Genomic DNA, 20,269 nt, shown 5'->3' on the forward strand with positions numbered 1-20,269 from the left:
ACCAACTCTGCCTGTTTTCCGATTATGGTTTTTGGATTTCTCTGGATGTTTTGGTCTCTGCCTGAACTTTGACGCTGACTTTGTTTGCACTTCAGGATTGTACTCTGTCCGTCATTGGATCCCTGCTCCAGCGCCCTGACAATATATGTCACCATATGCAACCCTGAGATTCATTTACTTATGGACATAATCAATAAATGTATAGAATAATAACTATAACAGAATCGGTGAAAGACCGTCCAACCAGGGTATTCAACCAGAGTGCAGAAGACAACAAAATGTGCAGCTACAAGAAGAAAACATAATAATAAATAAATAATAAATATTGAGAACATGAGATGAATATTCCTTGAAAGTGAGTCTATTGGGTGTGGGAACATTTCAGCAATGGGGCAAGTGAAGCTGTCCCCTTTGGTTGAAGAGCCTGATGGCTGAGGGGTAATAACTATTCCCGAACCTGGTGGTCTGAGTGCTGAGGCTCCAGTACGTTCTTCCCGAGGGCAGCAACAAGAAGAGAGCATGTCCTGGATTATGGGGGTCCCTGATGATGGGACAGCGTTTCATGTAGATGTGCTCAATGGTTGGAAGGGCTATAGCCACGATGAACTGGGCTGTATACACTACTTTTTGTAGGATTTTCCATTCAAGGGCGTTGGTGATGCCATACCAGGATTTGATGCAGCCAGTCAACATACAGCCATGCATTCTCATAACTTCACGTACGTGCTGGGCCCAGAACAGCTCCTCCGAAATAATAATACCTAGGAATTTAAATTTGTTAACCCTATCCACCTCTGATCCTCCGATGAGGACTGGCTCATGAACCTCTGCTTTCCTTCTGAAGTCTATGATCAGCTCCTTGGACTTGCTGACATTGAGTGAGAGTGTGACACTACTCAGCCAGATTTTCAATCTCTCTCACAGGAGGGGAGGAGAAGGTGGCAGCGCGACGCAGTGCACGCGGCCGCTCTGAAATGATATCGTATTTGTTAAGCAGGGGCCATGCACAATCCTGATTTGATGGAGACAGATGTGAGAAGCACGGAGGAACATCTGGAGAAGCTTCTGAAATGCCCGCTTCGCTGCCGCTGCTACTGTGCGATCGAGAATCTCCGGAGGGGAAGGCCCCAAATCCTCAGCCTTGCCTATTGCCTGTTGCCGGGGCCGGGGTCAAAGCGCTCGGCAGAGATGGTGCTCGGTGTCAGAGGGCTGGTTGGAGGCTCGAAGTTTTCGGACAGACTCAAGAGTCAGCTGTGGTCGGGTGCTTTCAGGGTGCTGCATCAGCAAATTTGCGGCGCTGGAGGTTCATGGCAGGGAGAGTTTTTCTTCCTTCTACCGGCTGTGTGAGATGACGGGACCTTCCAGAGACTTTGAGACTTTTTTTTACCGTGCCCGTGGTCTGTTCCTTATCAAATTACGGTATTGCTTTGCACTGTTGTAACTATATGTTATAATTATGTGGTTTTTGTCAGTTTTTTTAGTCTTGGTTTGTCTTGTGTTTCTGTGATATCATTCTGGAGGAATGATATCATTCTTAATGCATGCATTACTAAATGACAATAAAAGAGGACTGTGTGTCCTCATAATCTAATCTAATCTATGTTAATTCATTACTACCTTTGATTCTGCCTATGACAGTGGGGTCATCAGCAAACTTGAACATGGTTTTGGAGCTGTGCTTAGTCACACAGTCAAGTATAAAGTGACTAGAGCAGGAGCTAAGCACACAGTCTAATCTTTAGGGAATCGTGTTTTAGGACTCCTAAATCCCTTCATGCCTCAGATTTTTGAATTTTCTCACGATTTAGAAAATAGTTTATGCTTTTATTTATTCTACCAAAGTGCATGACCATGCACATCTCGACATTGTATTCCATCTGTCACTTCTTTACCCATTCTCCTAATCTGTCTAAATCCTGCTTCCTCAACACTACCTACCCCTCCACCTATCTCCGTATCATATACAAACTTGGTCACAAAGCCATCAATTCTATCATCCAGATCACTGACACATAACATAAAAAGAAGCAGTCATTATTGCACGTTTCCTTGCCTTGCTGCTTCTTTTTAAATGTATTACCTCATAATTCTATGGATTAAATACCATTGCCACTTTTCTATGTAACTTGCCAAACCAGCTGTATCTTCCTGAAATCTATATGTTCTCTTGCCGCCGTTAAATACATAGCCAATTTTTGTATCATCTCTAAACATATTTATTATGTCCCTTATACATAAGTCTAAATCATTTATATATAATACATATAATGTAATAAGCAAGCTGCCAATTCCTACTCAACGTTCCAGACAGAATCGAAGACACGAGAGACTGCAGATGCTGGAATCTCAACCTGCTGAGTCCGCCAGTAGACTGCTGTTGCAGTTGAAAGGAAAGCCCATCAATCATTTTTATTGTCAACGGGGTCAAAGAGGAATTTTCCAGGTATTTTTTCCCTGTATTCTCCCTTTATTTTACTGCTCCCAGGAGATCCCACAATTTGGGGGTGGGTAGGTGGTGACAGAGAGGAAATGTTTAACTATGATGATCTGGTCATGTCTAACCTCCCCTACTGGCAAGCCAGGTTGATCAGGTAATCTTTTTTTTGAGCAAATTTCACAAGAACTGTGCAATAAACAGGAGTACATGAACAGCAGAGGTGTCCAAAGTCAGAAAGTATGAGGGTTTGGAAAAATAATCAAAAACACAATTAGGAAGGTGAAGAGGGAGTATGAAATTAAATCCCGATGAAACATAAAACAAAGTAATAAAATGTTTTACAGACGCATCAATATAAAAAGGCTCAAATAGGAGTACACAGGACAAAACTACAGATTATGAAAGGGAGATAAAAGGAAATACCAAATTATTATTTTGCTTCAATATCTATCAGAGAGAAAGCACTGTGTGATCACGTAAGTGCATTTAATATGGACAAAAGGCAAACTAATAAAACCCAAAGCAGATTAACTCCCCGGTAAAGATGGATTGCATCCAAGCATTTTTAAAGAAGAAGGGGGAGAAAAGCAGAGATCATAAACACAAGAGATTCTGCAGATGCTGGAAATCCAGAGCAACACTCTCAAAATGCTGGAGGAACTCAGCAGGTCATCTCTGGAGACAAACTGTCTACCGATATCTTTTATAAACGTAATGATTCCCACGGCTATCTTGACTATACCTCTTCCCACCCTGTCTCCTGTAAAAATGCCAGTCCTTTTTCTCAGTTTCTTAGTCTCCACCGCATCTGTTCCCAGAATGAGACTTTCCTTTCCAGGACATCAGAGATGTTCTCCTTCTTCTAAAGACGGGGCTTCACTTCATTGACCCTCACCCGCATAACCTCCAATTCCCGCACACCTGTGCTCACCCATTTTCCTGCCACCTTAACAGGGATTGAGTTCTTTTTGTCCTCACCTACCACCCCATGAGTCTCTGCATCCAACACATCATTCTCCACAACTACAGCCATCTTCCACGGGACCCTACCACCTAACATATCTTTACCTCCCCTCCACTCTCTACTTTCTACAGGGATCGCTCCCTCTGTAATTCCCTGACCCATTTGGCCCTACCCAATAATATATCTCCTGGCATTTACCCTTACGAGTGGCAGAAGTCTGTATCTACCTCCTCCCTCACGTCCATTCAGGGCCCCAAACAGTCCTTCCAGGTGAGGCAACAATTCACCTTTGAATTTTTTTAGGGTAGTCCACTGTATCCGGTGCTCCAGATACAGCTACCTCTACACTGGCGAGACCTGATGTAGATTTGTCAAGCACCTCCACTCCATCTGCAAAAAGCAGGATTTTACAGTGGCCAATCATTCTAGTTCCTATCCCCATACTTGTTCTGACATGTTGGTCTATGGCCTCCTCTTCTGCCACAATGAGGCCACTCTCAGCTTGGAGGGGCAACACCTTATATTCCAATTAGGTAGCCTTGAAATTGATGGCATAAACATCAATATCGCCAAATTCCAGGAAAATGTTTTCTCCTTCCCCCTTCCCTCTTCTTCTATTCCCCACTCTTGTCTCTTACCTCTTCTCCTCACCTGCCTGTCACCTCCCCTTAGTGCCCTTCCTCCTTCCCTTTCTCCCATGGTCCAGTCTTCTCTCCTATCAGATTCCTTCTTCTCCAGCCCTTTACCCTTTCCACCTATCACCTCCCAGCTTCTTACTCCACCTATCACCTCCCAGCTTCTTACTCCACCTATCACCTCCCAGCTTCTTACTCATATCCTCTCCCCCACCCACCCAGCTTCATCTATCACCTTCTAGCTTGTCCTTTCTCCTCTCCCCCACCTTCCTATTCCAGCATCTTCCCCTTGTTTTCCAGTCCTGATGAAGGGTCTCGGACTGAAACGCTGCACTTATTCATTTCCATAGATACCACCTGACCTGCCGAGTTCCTCCAGCTTTTTGTGTGTGTTGCTGAAGGGAAGCAGAGGCCTTGGTGCACTAATTCAATAATGTGTTTTAAAAAAGTGTGTCACCAAACAACAGGCAATAGGTAAATATAAGGAAAGGAATAAATCTGAGCAAGAGCCTGCAGATGCATGGGAAAATAAATTGCACTCATCTCCTTTCAAAAGGGGAACATCACTGACTTTGTTAGTACAGCAGTGTATGGCAAATTCTGAGACATCTGTCCCAGTCTAATATTAAGTGAGGATGTCTTACTGAATTGCAGATATCTTATACAGTCTTCCCGGCTTAAGTTCATGCTGAGAATTGTGCCTTAAAAATGCTACCAGCTTGACCTGATCTTCTCGCACCTTGGCCTGATCTAGGTACCATATACTCTCAGTTATATTCCACCGCAGGAGTAAAAGAGGAAGGAAGACATAGTAAACATTTATAAAATACTAGATTGGCCAAATTGGAAAACAGTGTCCAGCTCTGGATATCACATTTAGCAATGATATGAAGCCTTCAGAAAAAGGGGTCCATACAGAAGGACATTGATGGTTAGACCAAGAGCAAAACGATACAGAATGAAGGTACACAATTAAAAGTTGCTGGTGAACGCAGCAGGCCAGGCAGCATCTCTAGGAGGAGGTACGGTCGACGTTTTGGGCCAAGACCCTTCGTCAGAATGAAGGTGATTGGCAGAAAGAGTCACATACAAAAACATTTTTACACAATGAAAGATTAGATTCTGGAATGCACTGCAGGAAGATAACTGAGGCAGAATCATTGTGCCTTCCAAAGTGAACTCCAGTGCTTGTTAGGGGGAAAAAATGAACGATTTTTGGGTGTGGACAGTGGACTGAGTCAGGCTGTATTGCTCTTGTGTATAGCCAGCACACACCTGACAGGCTGAGTGGCCTCTTTATATTTTTTGTGAGTTTGTGAACAAGAAGAGGAACAGTTAGTGGTCACTGATAGTATAGTAGTGAACAAAATTCTAAAGACCCAGAGGAAATACAGAAAAACATTTAATGACTTTTGATCTTGTTACCTCAATTCGAACAATGAGTGTTCAGTCTGTTAGCCACTGAAGTAATACCAAGCAGTAAGGGACCAACACTTGTAGGTTCAATAAATTTCTCTCATTATAAAAATATAAGAACATAGAAGCAGGAGCAGGAGTAGGCCAATTGGACCCTTGAGTCTGCTCTGGCATTTTTAATAACATCATGGGTGATCTAATCTTGGCCTTGACACCATCTTCCTGCTTTCACCTCATACTCTTGACTCTCTTGTAATTCAAATGTTTATCAACCACTGAATATGTTCAATGACTCCACTTCTGCAGTTTCTGGGGCGAGGAGGAGGTTGGGCAAATTTTTAAAGTAAGACAACTCCTGAGAGAAAAAATTCCTCTTCATCTGTGTTAAAAAGGTGACCTCTTATCCTGAAAGTGTGACGCCTTCCCACTTAGGTGGGCATCCTCTCTGCACTCACTTTGTCAATTCCCTCAGAATCTTATGTTTCAACAGGATTACCTCGCATTCTTCTAAACACCAATCAAAGGCCCAATCTGCTCAACCTCTCTTCATGCATCAAACCCTACATGGTGAACCTTCCCTGCATTGCCTCCAATCCAAGTACATCCTTCTTTAAACATGTGGACTAAAGCTGTGTGCAGTACTTCAGATACAGTCACACTATCACCCTCTAAAGCTGTGTCAAAACTCCTCTACTTTTATGGAGATGCAAAAGACAGTGGATGCTGGAATCTGGATTAACAAATAACTTGCTGAAGGAAACTCTGCATTATTCTAGTCAGCAGATCATTACTCTTCTAAAATATATCCTATATGAGCATGCCAACTCTTTATGTTTTGTTCACTGTGGCCCTCAGATCATTTTGCACACTATATAAATAATTATTTTTCCATTCTTCTTTCTAAAGTGAATAACCCTACATTTTCCCACATTATGCTCCATCTGCCAATTTCTTGCCCATTTAATTGATAATTCCATTTCTTCTTGCAGGCTCTTTAATCCTCCTCTCAACTCGCTAACCCACCTATCTTTGCACCATCAGCAAATGTGACCATGGAGCATCTGTTAAGAGGCAAGAGAGGAAGAATAATTATAATTAATCAGACTATTAGTAGGAGCAGCTACTCCCTGACAAACCTGTACTGCATGATTCAAGTGCATCAGCGTGTACTCCTGGCATAGAAGCAATCTTACCTAGATGCAGCTGAGTACTCTCCCTGTCATCAGCATTTAATCAAATCATACAAAAGATTGATAAAATATACATGAAAATTCTTGGAAGTGTAATAAATATTTGCAAAGGGGTGAAAAGCACCAGATAATGTGGTCTCTAAGGAGATTTTACCTTGTTTTTGAAATATAAACTGTTCTGCACAACAGCAGTGAAATCAAAATAATAAGGATGTAAATATATCAATACTGTGATGTTTGCAGTTCTTTACTTCATCCCTGTGGCATCTATTCAGCCCTCAGTGCACACCCAGATTAAATATTTCATCACTTTCTTTCTCCTGTTTATTGCTGAGGTATGTTGCATTTTCAGCTATTATTTTAATGATTAATAGTGAGAACTGTTTCAGTGGTTACTGCTCCAAGTACAATCAAATTTCTAAGATGATTGATATTTGGACAGTTTACCTCAATGCAGTCATGTTGGGAAAATCTGTAATATTCAATAAACATCAATTTATTGCAAAACAAGTGTAAATGAAGAATTACAATTCAATCTGTTACTGGTATGAGGGATGTATTATACTGAAGTAGTCCACCTACCCCTGTAAGGTGCATGCAAATCGAACATAAAATATGAACTATAAAAATTCTCACATAACAAGATCAAAATTGGAGACCAACTTTGCAGCAACTGGAACTTAGTGACACACTGAAAACTTTTGAGCTGTTGTGTGCAATGGATTAGTGAGGGACATAATTAAAGGAACAGCGATGTTAGTGTTATTTATGCTACTTTATTCTCCTTCCACTAGCTCAAGGGGGAAGAGGCTAATTTTTAGTCTAATTTGTGGCATTTCAAATTCCACACAGAGATTTCTTATGCATCTCTTGAGCTCAGTCTTTCTCCTTGCAGCCCTGTTTTTCTTCTTAAGGGACTGCATCTAAATCCTACCAATTTAGTCTATATGCGCCAGACCAGCAAGTGCTAAGGATTGTTTTGCATAGATTTCATTGAGATACTACTATCATTTGCTTTGCTCTAGTTCTGCTTAATTACATGTTTTGAGCACATTTTGTTTTAAATTTTGTTGTTTTTTTCTTTCATCTGAGCCCGTTGAGTTAAAAAAAATTTCCCCTGTCATTTAATTTCCCTGTTTTTTGTGATCTGTAATTGGCCCTGGGTTTCTGACTTTTTGCTAATAAGCAGCTTACTCTCTCTCCCTTTAGGCATAACCCGCACTGCACTCTTTATGTTATGAATTTTACAAGGGATTTTAATAGATGCTTTAGGCTATGCAAACTGTTGTTTAAAAAAAAGAAAAGCTTAATACTCAAGCTTTGACACAGAGGACATGTGAATGTCTGCTTATTATTGAAGTCAAGTCTCAAAAACTTTCATTAAGATTTGCCAGGGCCAAGAGGGGAAACAAAATCAGAACTACATGAAAGAATATTAACCTCATCCTCCATAACAAACTATAATTAGTAAGTACTCCACATTAACTCTCTTCGGACAGAAATGCTCATTATTTTTATACATACATAATAAAACTGCTTATCTAAGGTCAAAGGCCTGGTTGTGGATGAAGAAATGAGGAGGTGTCAGAGCAGGAGAAAATGTGATTTGTATTCTTCATTTTAAGAAAGCTCTAAAATGCTACACAGGGAATGGAAGGAAGTGTTGAATGTGGGTTTCAGGCTGTCAGTAGTCTGACAGCTATGGTAACTACCCTCTAATCCAGCAGGCTCCAGCCATGCTCTCAGCTGACACTGCAAGGGCTGACTGACAGCTGAAGTGCAGGCACTTTTTACAGGCAGAAGTGACATTCAGTCTATTAAAGCTGACAGGCACAAAGGAGAGATTTGCCCTGAAAGGTTGGTAGTGAAGCTTAGTAAAAGGGTTATTGGAGAGGTCATGAAGATGGTGTCAAATTCCAGCTCCGATCATAACAATTTTGTTAATCACAGTGGTGGACAATGTTTAAACTGATTGTGCAGAGAGCTGGCTACATTCAGGAAACCACACATTCACTAAGCTTCACTAAGGTTAGTTTTCTCAAGCTACCCCAAAAGACAACATATTAGCCAATATTAATGTTGTTTAACCATTTACTTTAAATGCATCAAATTTAAGCTCTAAAGCTTCAGTCAGGTTATCCAGTAAGAAAGTTACAAAACTCTGGGATTAAAGCTTAACTTTTGCTAAAATGGTTGATCTCAACATCAGCAGCAACAATGCTATTGCAGCCAAGGGCATAACTCTGTCAGCTGATCCAGAATTGGTATGGGCAAAGGAAAATCAACCATGAAGTTGAATCTATTGTTTTCTCAATAACTTTCTGGAAGTTCCATGTGGACATTGTACCATCCACAATTTTTGAATAGTCCACTTATATTCAGGGTCAAAGCTGAGAATATCAAAGTCAAACAACAGGAATTCTGCAGATGCTGGAAATTCAAGCAACATACATCAAAGTTGCTGGTGAACGCAGCAGGCCAAGCAGCATCTATAGGAAGAGGCGCAGTCGACGTTTCAGGCCGAGAATTTGGCTTCACAGCAATCATACCTGATAATAAGGAGAATATGGTCCAGTGAAGTTGCTATACACTACAGCTCACATGCTGTAAAGCAAAAACAGCAAGTTGATGATTGCACATTATTCAATTCCATTCACATTTTCTCAACAAATTAAGCCATCCATGCCAGCATGCATCAAGGCCTAAACGATATTCCGGTATGGGCTGATAAACAGCAAGTGATATCCATGGCACAAGTAAGTGTAATGACCATCTTCAACAAATGAGAGTCTAGGCATTTAGAAGGATCCTAGACACATGAGTGTGCAGAGAAGGGACTGATATGGACATCATCTAGACAGAAGGAAGTAGTTGAGTTTGGCATTTAATTAGTTAGGCACAATTTCATGGACAGAAGGTCCTATTCCCACCACAATCAAGAGAAAATCTGCAGATGCTGGAAATCCGAGCAACAGACCACAAAATGCTGGAGGAACCCAGCAGGCCAGGCAGCACCTAGAAAAAGGGTACAGCCGACGTTTCAGGCCAAAACCTTGATTGTACTCTTTTCCTAGAAGCTGCCTGGCCTGATGAGATCCTCCAGCATTTGAGTGAGGTCCTGTTCTCATGCTGGACTGTTCTATATTGTATTCTCCAACACTTGATATTTAATAGCATTTTTGGGGTTAAGTGTCTGCCTTAATATGTTGGGAATAAACATTAACGAAAATCTCAACTGCGGCAGACACATACATAGGTCTACATCAGGAGTTAGCGGTTGGATATAGTGTGGTGGTAACTGATTCACCTCCCGATACCCAAGGCCTTCCCACCATCCACAGAGCACAGTTCAGCAGTATGATGGCATATTCTTTTGCCAAGATGAGTGTAGCATCACAGTTCAAGAACTCAACACCAACCTGGACAAAGCAGCCTTGCTAGTTGCCACCTCATCAAAGATCACAAATATTAATTTCTTCCACCACCAGAGTGTACCGTCTACAAATGCATTGCGGTTACTTGCCCAGGCTGCTCCAACAACATCCTCAAAACCCATCATCCCTCCATGCATATGAATGCACGACCAATTGCATTTTCCCTTCAATCTGATTTCAGCTGGGGTAGTTAAAGATTAGTAGGAAGTCCTGAGCACAGCAAATTTGAAGTGTACTCTATTCATCAGCATTCATTTAAAAATTTGATTCATTTTTAGCCCAAAATATTCTGTGGAATTACATGACACTTTAGAGTCATGGGGCAAAACAGTACAGGTACAGGCCCACTGAGTCAATGCCAACCATGGTGCCCACTCAGCCCATATCCCTCTAAGTCTCACCCTACCATGTACCTATCCAGCTGCTTCACCCTAGGCATGATAATGCTGCCCTTCAAGGCTCCTTTAAATTCCACCCCCCCCCCACTAAAGCTAAGCACTCTGGTTTTAGACTCCCCAACCCTGGAGAAAATTCTAAAGGGGAAGCATGAGAAGCCAGAAGCTTTGGTACATATTGGTACCAATGACATGGGTAGGAAAAGGGAGGAGGTCCTGAAGAGACAATTTAGGGAGCTAGGTAGAAAGCTGGAAAGCAGGACCACCGGGGTAGTAATCTCTGGATTGCTGCCTGTGCCACGTACCAGTGAAGGTAAGAATAGGATAACATGGCAGATGAATGCATGCCTGAGAGACAGGTGCAGGGGGCAGGGCTTCAGATTTCTGGATCATTGGTAAAAAAAGAGATGGGTTACACCGGAATCCAAGGGGGACTAATATCCTTAAGGGCAAGTTTGCTGGAGCTGTTGGAGTGGATTTAAATTAATTTGGCCGAGGATGGGAACACGAGTGACAGGACTGACTGTGGGATAGTAGGTATACAAGCAGATGCAGTGTGTAGTGAGACTGTGAGGAAGGACAGGCAGATGATAGAGTAAAACTGGAGTCAGTGGGATGAGTAGCAGAGTAACACGGGGACAAAATCGAAAAGAGTGGCAAATGCAGGACAGAAGGTGTTATATTTGAATGCACAGAGTATACGGAATACGGTAAATGATCTTGTATTGGAAGGTATGACATTGTGGCCTTCAGTGAGTCATGGCCGAAAGAAGATAATAGATGGGAGCTTAACATCCAAGGATACACATTGTATCGAAAGGACAGGACAGGCAGGTAGGCAGAGGGGGTGGCAAGGCTCTGTAGGTAAAACATGAAATCAAATACTTAAGAGGTTACATAGGATCAAAAGATCTAAAATCCTTGTGGGTAGACTTAAGAAACAGCAAGGGTAAAAAGACCCTGATGGGAGTTACTTACAGGCTTCATGTGGGGTACAATATATAGCCAGGATGTAAGGTACAAATTGCAACAGAAAATAGAAAAGGCATGTCAATAGGACAATGTTATGATAGTCATGGGAGATTTCAATATGCAGGTAGATTGGGAAAATCGGGTTGGTGCTGGATCCCGGAAGAGAGAATCTATAGAATGCCTACAAGATGGCTTTTTAGAGCAGCTTGTGGTTGAGCTCACTCAGGGAAAGGCTACATCCCAGGGTTTTGAAAGAGGTAGCTGAAAGGATTATGGAGGCATTAGTAATAATCTTTCAAGAATCACTAGATTCTACATGGTTCTGGAGGACCGGAAAATTGTAAATTTCACTCCACTCTTCAAGAAGGGAGAGAAGCAGAAGAAAGAAAATTATACTCCATTTAGCCTGATTTCAGTGGTTGGGAAAATGTTGGAGTCGATTGTTAAGAATGAGGTCTCAGGGTACTTGGAGGCACATGATAAAACAGGCCAAAGGGAAAATCTTGCCTGATAAATCTGTTAGAGTTCTTTTAGGAAATAACAAGCAAGATAGACAAAGGAGAATCAGTGGATGTTGTGTATTTAGATTTTCAGAAGGCCTTTAACAAGGTGCCACACATTAGGCTGCTTAACAAGATTAAAGCCCATGGTATTACAGGAAGGATTCAAGCATGGATAGAGTTTTGGTTGAGAGGCAACAAGTAGGAATAAAGGGAGTTTTCTCAGGTTGGCTGCTGGTGATTAGTGTGATTCTGCAAGGGTTTGTGTTGGGACCACTTCTTTTTATATTATATGTCAATGATTTGAATGACAGAATTGATGGCTTTGTGGCCAAGTTTGCGGACGATATGAGAATAGGTGGAGGGGCAGGTGCTGTTGAGGAAGCAGGGAGTTTGCAGAAGGACTTAGACAGATTGGGAGGATGAGTAAAGAAGTGACTGATGGAATACAGAATTGGGAAGTGAATGGTCATGCTCTTTAGTAGAAGGAATAAAAGTGTAGAGTACTTTCTAAATAAGGAGAAATTCAAAAATCCGAGGCACAAAGGGACTTTGGAGTCCTCATGCAGGATTACCTAATCGCTAACTTCCAGGTTGAGTCAGTGGGGAGGAAGGCCAGTGCAATGTTAGCATTCGTTTCGAGAGGACCAGAATATAAAAACAAGGATGTAATGAGCTTTTGAACCACCTGTATGAATTGAAGTCTCGAAGGTGCAGGACAGTTGCAGTTGAATCAAGGCGGTGGAGTCTGGGCCCGAGATTGGGAAATGAGCCAGTGTTTGCAGTGGACTAGGCAGCAATTCCATGTGGCCGAGCTGAGGCAGAGCCCTGACCGGAGGGCAAGCCAAAGTTTGATTGATTTAAGTGCTGGGCTGACTCGAGGCAGCAGGGCACCAGCCTGGGACTGTATCGAAGTGGCAGGGCCCAGGTCCAAGAACGAGGTATGACCCAAGGTTTGAGTGATTTAATTGCTAGGCCGAATTAAGGCAGCGGGGCACCAGCCCGAGACCATATTGAAATGTCAGCGTCGGAGAGCAAGGAACAACCCAAGGTGTGGACGATTTAAGCACCGGGCTACTTTGAAAAGGTCAGGATGTTGGGACTGGAGGCAAGGGACAGGCCAGTTCAGTTCACTGCTCTGCGGGGTTTACTCGACTCTGCGCTGAACTGAAGCTGTGGCCTGCTCCTGAATCAGCTGCAGTGATGCCTGGCTTTGTGTCTGTGACTCACTTTCATGAACTTCAGTTCTGAATGCTATTTGCTTACTTTAGTTGTTTGCATCATTTGTTTTTTTTCAGCATATTATGTATTTGAAGCTCTTCCTTTTTTAATGGGTTCTATTGGGTTTCTTTGTTTTCAGAATCAGAATCAGGTTTATTATCATTGACATGTGTCGTGAAATTTGTTAGCTGAGCAGCAGCAGTTCAATGCAATAAATGATATTATAGAAAGAAAATAAACAAATAAATAAGTAAATCAATTACAGTAAGCATATATATATGTATATTAAATAGATTATAATAGTGCAAAAATAGAAATAATATATTTTTAAAAAGTGAAGTAGTGTTCAAAAGTTCAATGTCCATTTAGGAATCGTATGGCAGAGGGGAAGAAGCTGTTCCTGAATCGCTGAGCGTGTGCCTTCAGGTTTCTGTATCTCCTACCTGAATGTAAAAATGAGAAGAGGGCATGTCGTGGGTGGTGGGAATCCTTAATAATGGACGTCACCTTTCTGAGGCACTGCTCCTTGAAGACATCTTGGATACTACAGAGGCTCAAACCCAATGGACCTGACTAATTTTACAACTTTCTGTAGCTTCTTTCAATCTTGTGCCATAACCCCCATACCTCAGAGTGATGCAGCTTAGCATTCTGACAAGCTGCATCACTCTGAGGGATGGTGGAGGAGCATGGTGGCTCTCCATGGTATATTTATAGATGTTTTCAAGTGTTTTAAGTGACAAATGAAATCTCTTTAAACTCCTGATGAAATATAGCTACTTTATATAGCTTTCTTTATAGCTGCATCAATATATTGGGACCAGGTTAGATCCTCAAAGATCTTGATACCCAGAAACTTGAAATTGCTCACTCTCTCCACTTCTGATCCCTCCATAAAGATTGGTTCATATTCCCTTCCTGAAGTCCACAATCAGCTCTTTAGTCTTACTGACACTGAGTGCCAGGTTGTTGCTGTGACACCATTCCACCAGTTGGTTTTTCTCGCTCCTGTACGCCCTCTCACCTCCATGAACAATGGTTGTATCATCAGCAAATTTATAGATAGTATTTGAGCTATGGCTAGCTACACAGTCATGTTTTGTGGCTGCTTGTAAGGAAACAAATCTCAAGGTTATATAAAGTACACATACTTTGATAATAAATATACTTTGAACTTTGAACTTTAATGCTGAGGCTTTGTAAGACACTGGTGAGGCCTCAGTTGAAGTATTGTGAGTAGTTTTGGGCCCCTTATCTAAAAAGGATGTATTGTCATTGGAGAGGGTTCAAAGGAGATTCACGAAAATGATTCCAGGAATGAAAGGCTTATCATATGAAGAACATTTGATAACTCTAGGCCTGTACTCACTGGACTTTGGAAGCATGAGGGGGAAATCTCATTGAAGTCTATCGAATGTTGAAAGGCCTAGATAGTATGGATGTAGAGAGGATGTTTCCTATAGAGGGGGAGTCTAGGACCAGAGAGAACAGCCACAGAAAAGAGAGACAACCATTTAGAATGGAGATGAGGAGGATTTTTTTTTACCTAAAGCATTGTGAATCTGTAGAATTCGTTGCCACAGGTGGCTGTGGAGAACAGGTCATTGCATGTATTTAAAGCGGAGGTTGGTAAGTTCTTAGTTAGTCAGGGTGCAAAAGGTTACAGGGAGAAGGCAGGAGAATGGGGTTGAGAAAAAAAAGGGGTCAAATTTGATGAAATGGTGGAGCAGACTCAATGGGCTGAATGGCCTAATTCTGCTCCTATATCTTATGGTCTTATGGAAAAGACTATTACCATCCACCTTTTCTACATATCTCAATTTTAACCATTTCTGTAAGATCGCCCCTCATTCTCCTATATCCCAAGTATTAAAGACCCAGCCTGGCAAACCCTCCCTATAACTCAGGCCCTCGAGTCTTGGCAATATCCTCGTAGCCATAGCTCAGACAAAATAAAAACAACTTCATGAGGTGTGAATGCAGAAAGGTTCATTGAATAGAAATTGGATCTTGCCAGACTTGTTTTACAGGCAATAAATGAGCAATTTTTGGAAGCCAGTGTATATTTCCCAAGGCTATTGGATCCTGAAGCCAATCCTCCACTGAGGAGTAAAGATAAGGTTCCAACTCCAGTATTAGGTTTATTCTTGCTCTCAATCAAGCAAAATACTCCTACAGAACGGTGTTTTCTAACAATTCCAAAGTGATAGGTAAACCTATCAGTTATGTAAAGGAGATCTTATGATTAGGCATCGGATTGGGCACTTGCTTTGTTACAAGCTCTGAGGAAATGGGCACATAATTAGAGCTGGTTTTTTGAGGAATGCTATTAAATGAATTGGTGGCTAGTCTGGAGAATGCAGCTATAATAATAAGCTTCGGGCATCGGATTGGAAGGCCTGGAATGCAGCTGAAGGTTAGACATTGCTGATCTGTACCCTCAGGAAGCCCACTCACTAGCTACTGTATAACTTGGATTCTACCAAGACTTTCACTTAGGCAGCTACTAGCATAAAACAGGACAGGCAGCATTTACACATTATAGTATTAAGTGTTCTAAGACCTCTGCCTAACATGAACTATTAAAAAGTAAATGCTGTTGTTCAGTAAAATGTAACTATTGAATTGTCACTTTTCAAAGGATGTTGATTCTGTAGGTTCAGAGTTCATATTCTGCAGTATTACATTATTCCTAACCAAGTCTTTATGAAATTTACTAAACAGTTCTGATAAAATGTCTTTGGTGTGAAAAGTTAATCCTGCTTCTCTCTCTACGGGTGCTGCCTGACAAGTTGTTTACATATTTTAATATTTTTATTTTCATTATCATTTATAGTATTTTGTTTATCTACTGAGTTAAGCCAGATAAATATCACTAGAAGTATTAATTGCAACCACTTTATTTTAAGATGCTAACGACAGAGCACAGAGGCCAGATAAGAGATGCCCTTGAACAAATTACTGGCACAAAACAGAGTAATATAATCTTAAACATTCTGCAACTGTTAATGTGCAGTGAAATGGAAAAGGAAAATGTGGTAAATGTGTTATTTTATTTACAGTTGCAAATGTTGAGTGATATTGTAGTGAAGACTGTGACCACTAACAAAAGGTGAGACAATACTAAAAAGTGAATATAAATTATTGAGTTTGTGAAGTATTACATAAATACTAATTCAGAACTGAAAACATAGTATTGCACGAAACTGAATGTAACAATCAAGATTAACCACTTTAACCTGAAAAGAGCAGAAGCAAATTACACCTCCAGCTGTGAACAAACAGTCGCAGTTAGAAAATAATGCTGAATCTTCTTTAAAAATATCAACACTGATTGTGTTATTGGATAGTTTTACTGTCATTTGCCTTTACCCAAGCTGTGAGAGGACAACTGAAATCAGCTGAAGCAGCAAAATACTTCCATCTACTCCTTTACTTACATTCTGATAGCAATACAGCACACAAACAGTCACCAACAATTCTGGGAAATTCCTTGGAGAGTATTCCGACTGTTTGCATCATCACCTGGTATGTAGGGACCAATACAGAGGATTGAAAAATGCTCCAGAAGGTTGTAAACTCAGCCAGGTCCATCTTGAACACTATACTGCCCACCAGTGAGGACATTTTTAAAAGACAATGCCACAAAAAGGCGGCATCCATTATGAAGGACCCTCACCATCCAGGATAATACTACCACCAGGGAGGAGGGCCAGGAGCCTGAAGACACATACTCAATGTTTTAGGAACAGCTTGTCCCCTCCACTGTCAGACTTCTGAATCGTCCATGATCCCAAACTCACTATTTTGCTCTTTCTTGCTCTGTCTCTCTCTTTCTCTCTCTCTCTCTTTCTCTCTCTCTATATATATATATCTCTATCTTCGGCTGTCCATCGAAATCCAATAACGACATCCACTCCTTTAACGGTGAGATCTTTGATGACTATACAGTCCTATCCTGGACCCACAAGCTCTATTGCAGGTGGGACATGTATATGTGGTAGTCGTGGCAACCATGGCTGCATTTCTCCTGGCTCTCTTCTGCTGTCTTCTAGTTGTTCTTTCCATCTCCAGAGTACGAACCCTGTCCCTACACAGCTGTCGCCAAGTGGTACAGTCAGCAGCAACATCCTCCAGGTCCTCGGGTCTGATCTTGCACTTCCTTAAAGCATTCTTCATCTGATCCTTATAGCGCTTCTTTGGCCCTCCAGCTGAGCGACGACCATGATGTAGCTGGCCGTATAACACTCTGCAGGGTAGCCGACATGGGGGCATCCTTATCACGTGCCCCAGCCACTGCAGCTGACGCTGGGTGATCATGGCCTCAATACTCCTGCAGTTGGTCTTTACAAGTATTTCAGTGTGAGGCATCCGCTCACGCCAGGTAATTCCCAGGATGTGCTAGAGGCAGCTTATGTGGAAGCGCTCCAAGGACTTGATGTGACGGCTGTAGGTTACCCGATTTTCACAGCTATAAAGGAGGGTGGTGACACAGACCGCTTGGTATACAGCAACCTTTGTGGAGGGACGTAGGCTCCCGTTCTGAAAGACTCTACGCTGAAATCTCCCAAAGGCAGCTGATGCCTGTTTAATGCAGTTCTGGATGTTGTTGTCAATGCCGCTATCCTCAGAGAGAATGCTCCCCAGATATTTGAAAGATGGCACTACTGACAGCTTTTTATCACCAACGGTGAAGGGCAGGTAGAGTGGGTGGGACACTGGTACTCCATTGGCAAACCACTTCTGTCTTGGTAGTATTGACAGTCAGCCCCATCCTGCTGTACACTCTCACCACCACAGCAAGGACAGTCTGAAGATCCTCCGGAGTATGGGCCACAAGAGCACAGTCGTCTGCATACTTCAGCTCCAGGACCTGCTCTCTACGGAGTTTGGTGGTTGCGTGGAGCCTCCTGATGTCAAAGAGGTTGCCATCTAATCTGACGTCCACTGCCACACCACTGCTGCCTTCAATCTCATTGTGGAGAAGCTTGGTAACACACAAGAGGAAGATGTTAAAGAGCACTGTCACTAGCACACACCCCTGCCTCACTCCTGTGCTTACAAGGAAGGGTTCAGACTCTTGTACTCCTATCGTCACCCAAGCAGTCATCCCATTGTGGAACTGGTGGACGATGTTAACAAACTTATTGGGACAGCCAAACCTGAGGAGGACATCCCATAACAGTTCTCTTTGCACAGTGTTGAATGCTTTGGAGAGGTTGACAACGGCCATAAGCAGGTCCTGATGTTGCTCCCAGCACTTTTCCTGAAGCTGCCAGGCTGTGAAGATCATGTCGATCGTGCTCCTGTTCTTCCTAAATCCACACTGCGATTCAGGCAGCATTGACTTGGTGATGCTGCTGATGAGTCTCTGAAGCATCACCTTAGCCAGGACCTTTCCAGCAACAGAAAGGAGTGATATGTCCCTACTATTACCGCAGATGGCCTTGTCACCCTTGTTCTTATAAAAGACAATGATGTTTGCATTTCTCCATTGCTGTGGGATGTTCTCATCAGTCCAGGCCTTGGTGATGGACTGGTAGAGGGTGCGCATACACATGTACCCTCCGTTCTTCAGTAACTCAGCAGGGATATTGTCAGTGCCAGGGGACTTGTTGTTCTTAAGGGAATGGACAGCTGATAGAACCTCCTGGAAGGTTAGTGGTAGAATGAGGTCGTGGATAGTAGGAAGTCCAGGCAGTTCGTCCAGGATGGTGGGGTCTGCGTCAGAGTCCTGATTAAGCAGGGCATTAAAATGCTCAGCCCACCTCAGGAGAATGGTATTCTGATTCTTCAGAAATGTTAGACCATCTGCTGTTTTCAGGGGAGTAATGCATCGATTTATTGGGCCATAGATGGTTTTGACAGCATTATAAAAATTATGCATGTCATTATTGTCGGCAAAGGACTGGATTTCCTGTGCTTTTTCAGACCACCACTCATTTTGTATGGCCTGTATTGCCTTTTGCACTTTCCTCCGAGCTGCCTGCCAATGCTGCCTGATGCTGGTGGATGAAGGGTTGTCTAGTTGCCAGGTGTACTTTCTGCATGTCCTTAAGCAAGTTACACCTTCTTGCTTACATACGTACACACACAACCACACTACTGTAATATAACTAAATATTTGATTGTAATTTGTGGTAATTTAGTATTGCACTGCATTGCTGCTGCAAAACAACAACTTTCACAACATATATCAGAGATAATAAACCTTAGTCCAAACAGGCCCTTCAGCCCAACTCATCCATACAGACCAAGTTGCCCACCTGAGCTGGTCCAATTTGCCTGCATTTGGGTCAAATCTCTCTAATCTTGTCCTATCCATCTCTCTGGCTAAATGTTGTTTAACCATTGTAATTGTACCTGCCTCTGCCAGTTACTCTGGTAGCTCATTCCAAAAATTCATCACAATAATGTATTTCGATTTATGAAACTAAGAGATGTTAATTAGAAGAGATGATTTTAAATGTAGTAATCCTGCTATTAAATTTTAAACTGTGATATTATTTTCCTGCCTATAGATTTTGATCCCCACTACAATCTCCAGTCATCAACTGTATTTTTAGAAAAGCAGCTTGGAACTGAATTAGCTGAGACAATAATGAATTTCTAAGCTACAATAAAAATGACACAAGACTGCATTGACAAATAGTCAGGATTAAAACCAATCCTGAACGAAAAAGTCCTGAAGAAGGGTCTCGGCCCGAAACATCGACTGTTTACTCATTTCCATAGATGCTGCCTGACCTGCCGAGTTCCTCCAGCATCTTGTGTGTGTCACAAAGGAAAGCAGATTAGGTCAAATGATAATGTAAGAAATCAAAAATAAAAAGATCTTGAACTCAACAACAAGAACATCAGAACAGCCCTGGAAGAGTGCAGAGGAAAGTGGCTACATAGTCCACTTGTTTGAAAATGAACATTATGAATAGGTCAGAACTGAAGAGGTGAATAGAGTGAAATTTCTTCAGGTTAGGCATTCCTGGAGAAAAGTGGCAGCAAATCCAACATGCAAGTGAAAATTGAAAAATTTCATTCTCTGTCTTCGTTTTAGATTTCCGGCATCTCCAATTTTTATTTACTTGTGATTTTACAGCCACTTCCA

General features: G+C 42.0%; 1 protein-coding gene across 3 annotated transcripts in view; it reads right to left on the reverse strand.

Moving 5' to 3' along the window:
- Positions 1 to 20,269, reverse strand: part of LOC134348567 (juxtaposed with another zinc finger protein 1-like) — a 449,355-nt gene that overhangs the window by 176,223 nt on the left and 252,863 nt on the right. The window contains exon 6 of one of the 3 annotated variants that reach the window (XR_010018450.1): positions 9,119 to 9,191. The exons of the other annotated variants lie outside the window; for them this stretch is intronic. The gene's annotated coding sequence lies outside the window, so the exon portion shown is untranslated. Of the gene's footprint in view, positions 1 to 9,118; positions 9,192 to 20,269 lie in introns of those variants that run through there. 3 annotated transcript variants of the gene reach the window in all.

The sequence above is a fragment of the Mobula hypostoma genome, chromosome 6 (genome assembly GCF_963921235.1).
Source record: "Mobula hypostoma chromosome 6, sMobHyp1.1, whole genome shotgun sequence".
Classification (NCBI taxonomy): domain Eukaryota; kingdom Metazoa; phylum Chordata; class Chondrichthyes; order Myliobatiformes; family Myliobatidae; genus Mobula; species Mobula hypostoma.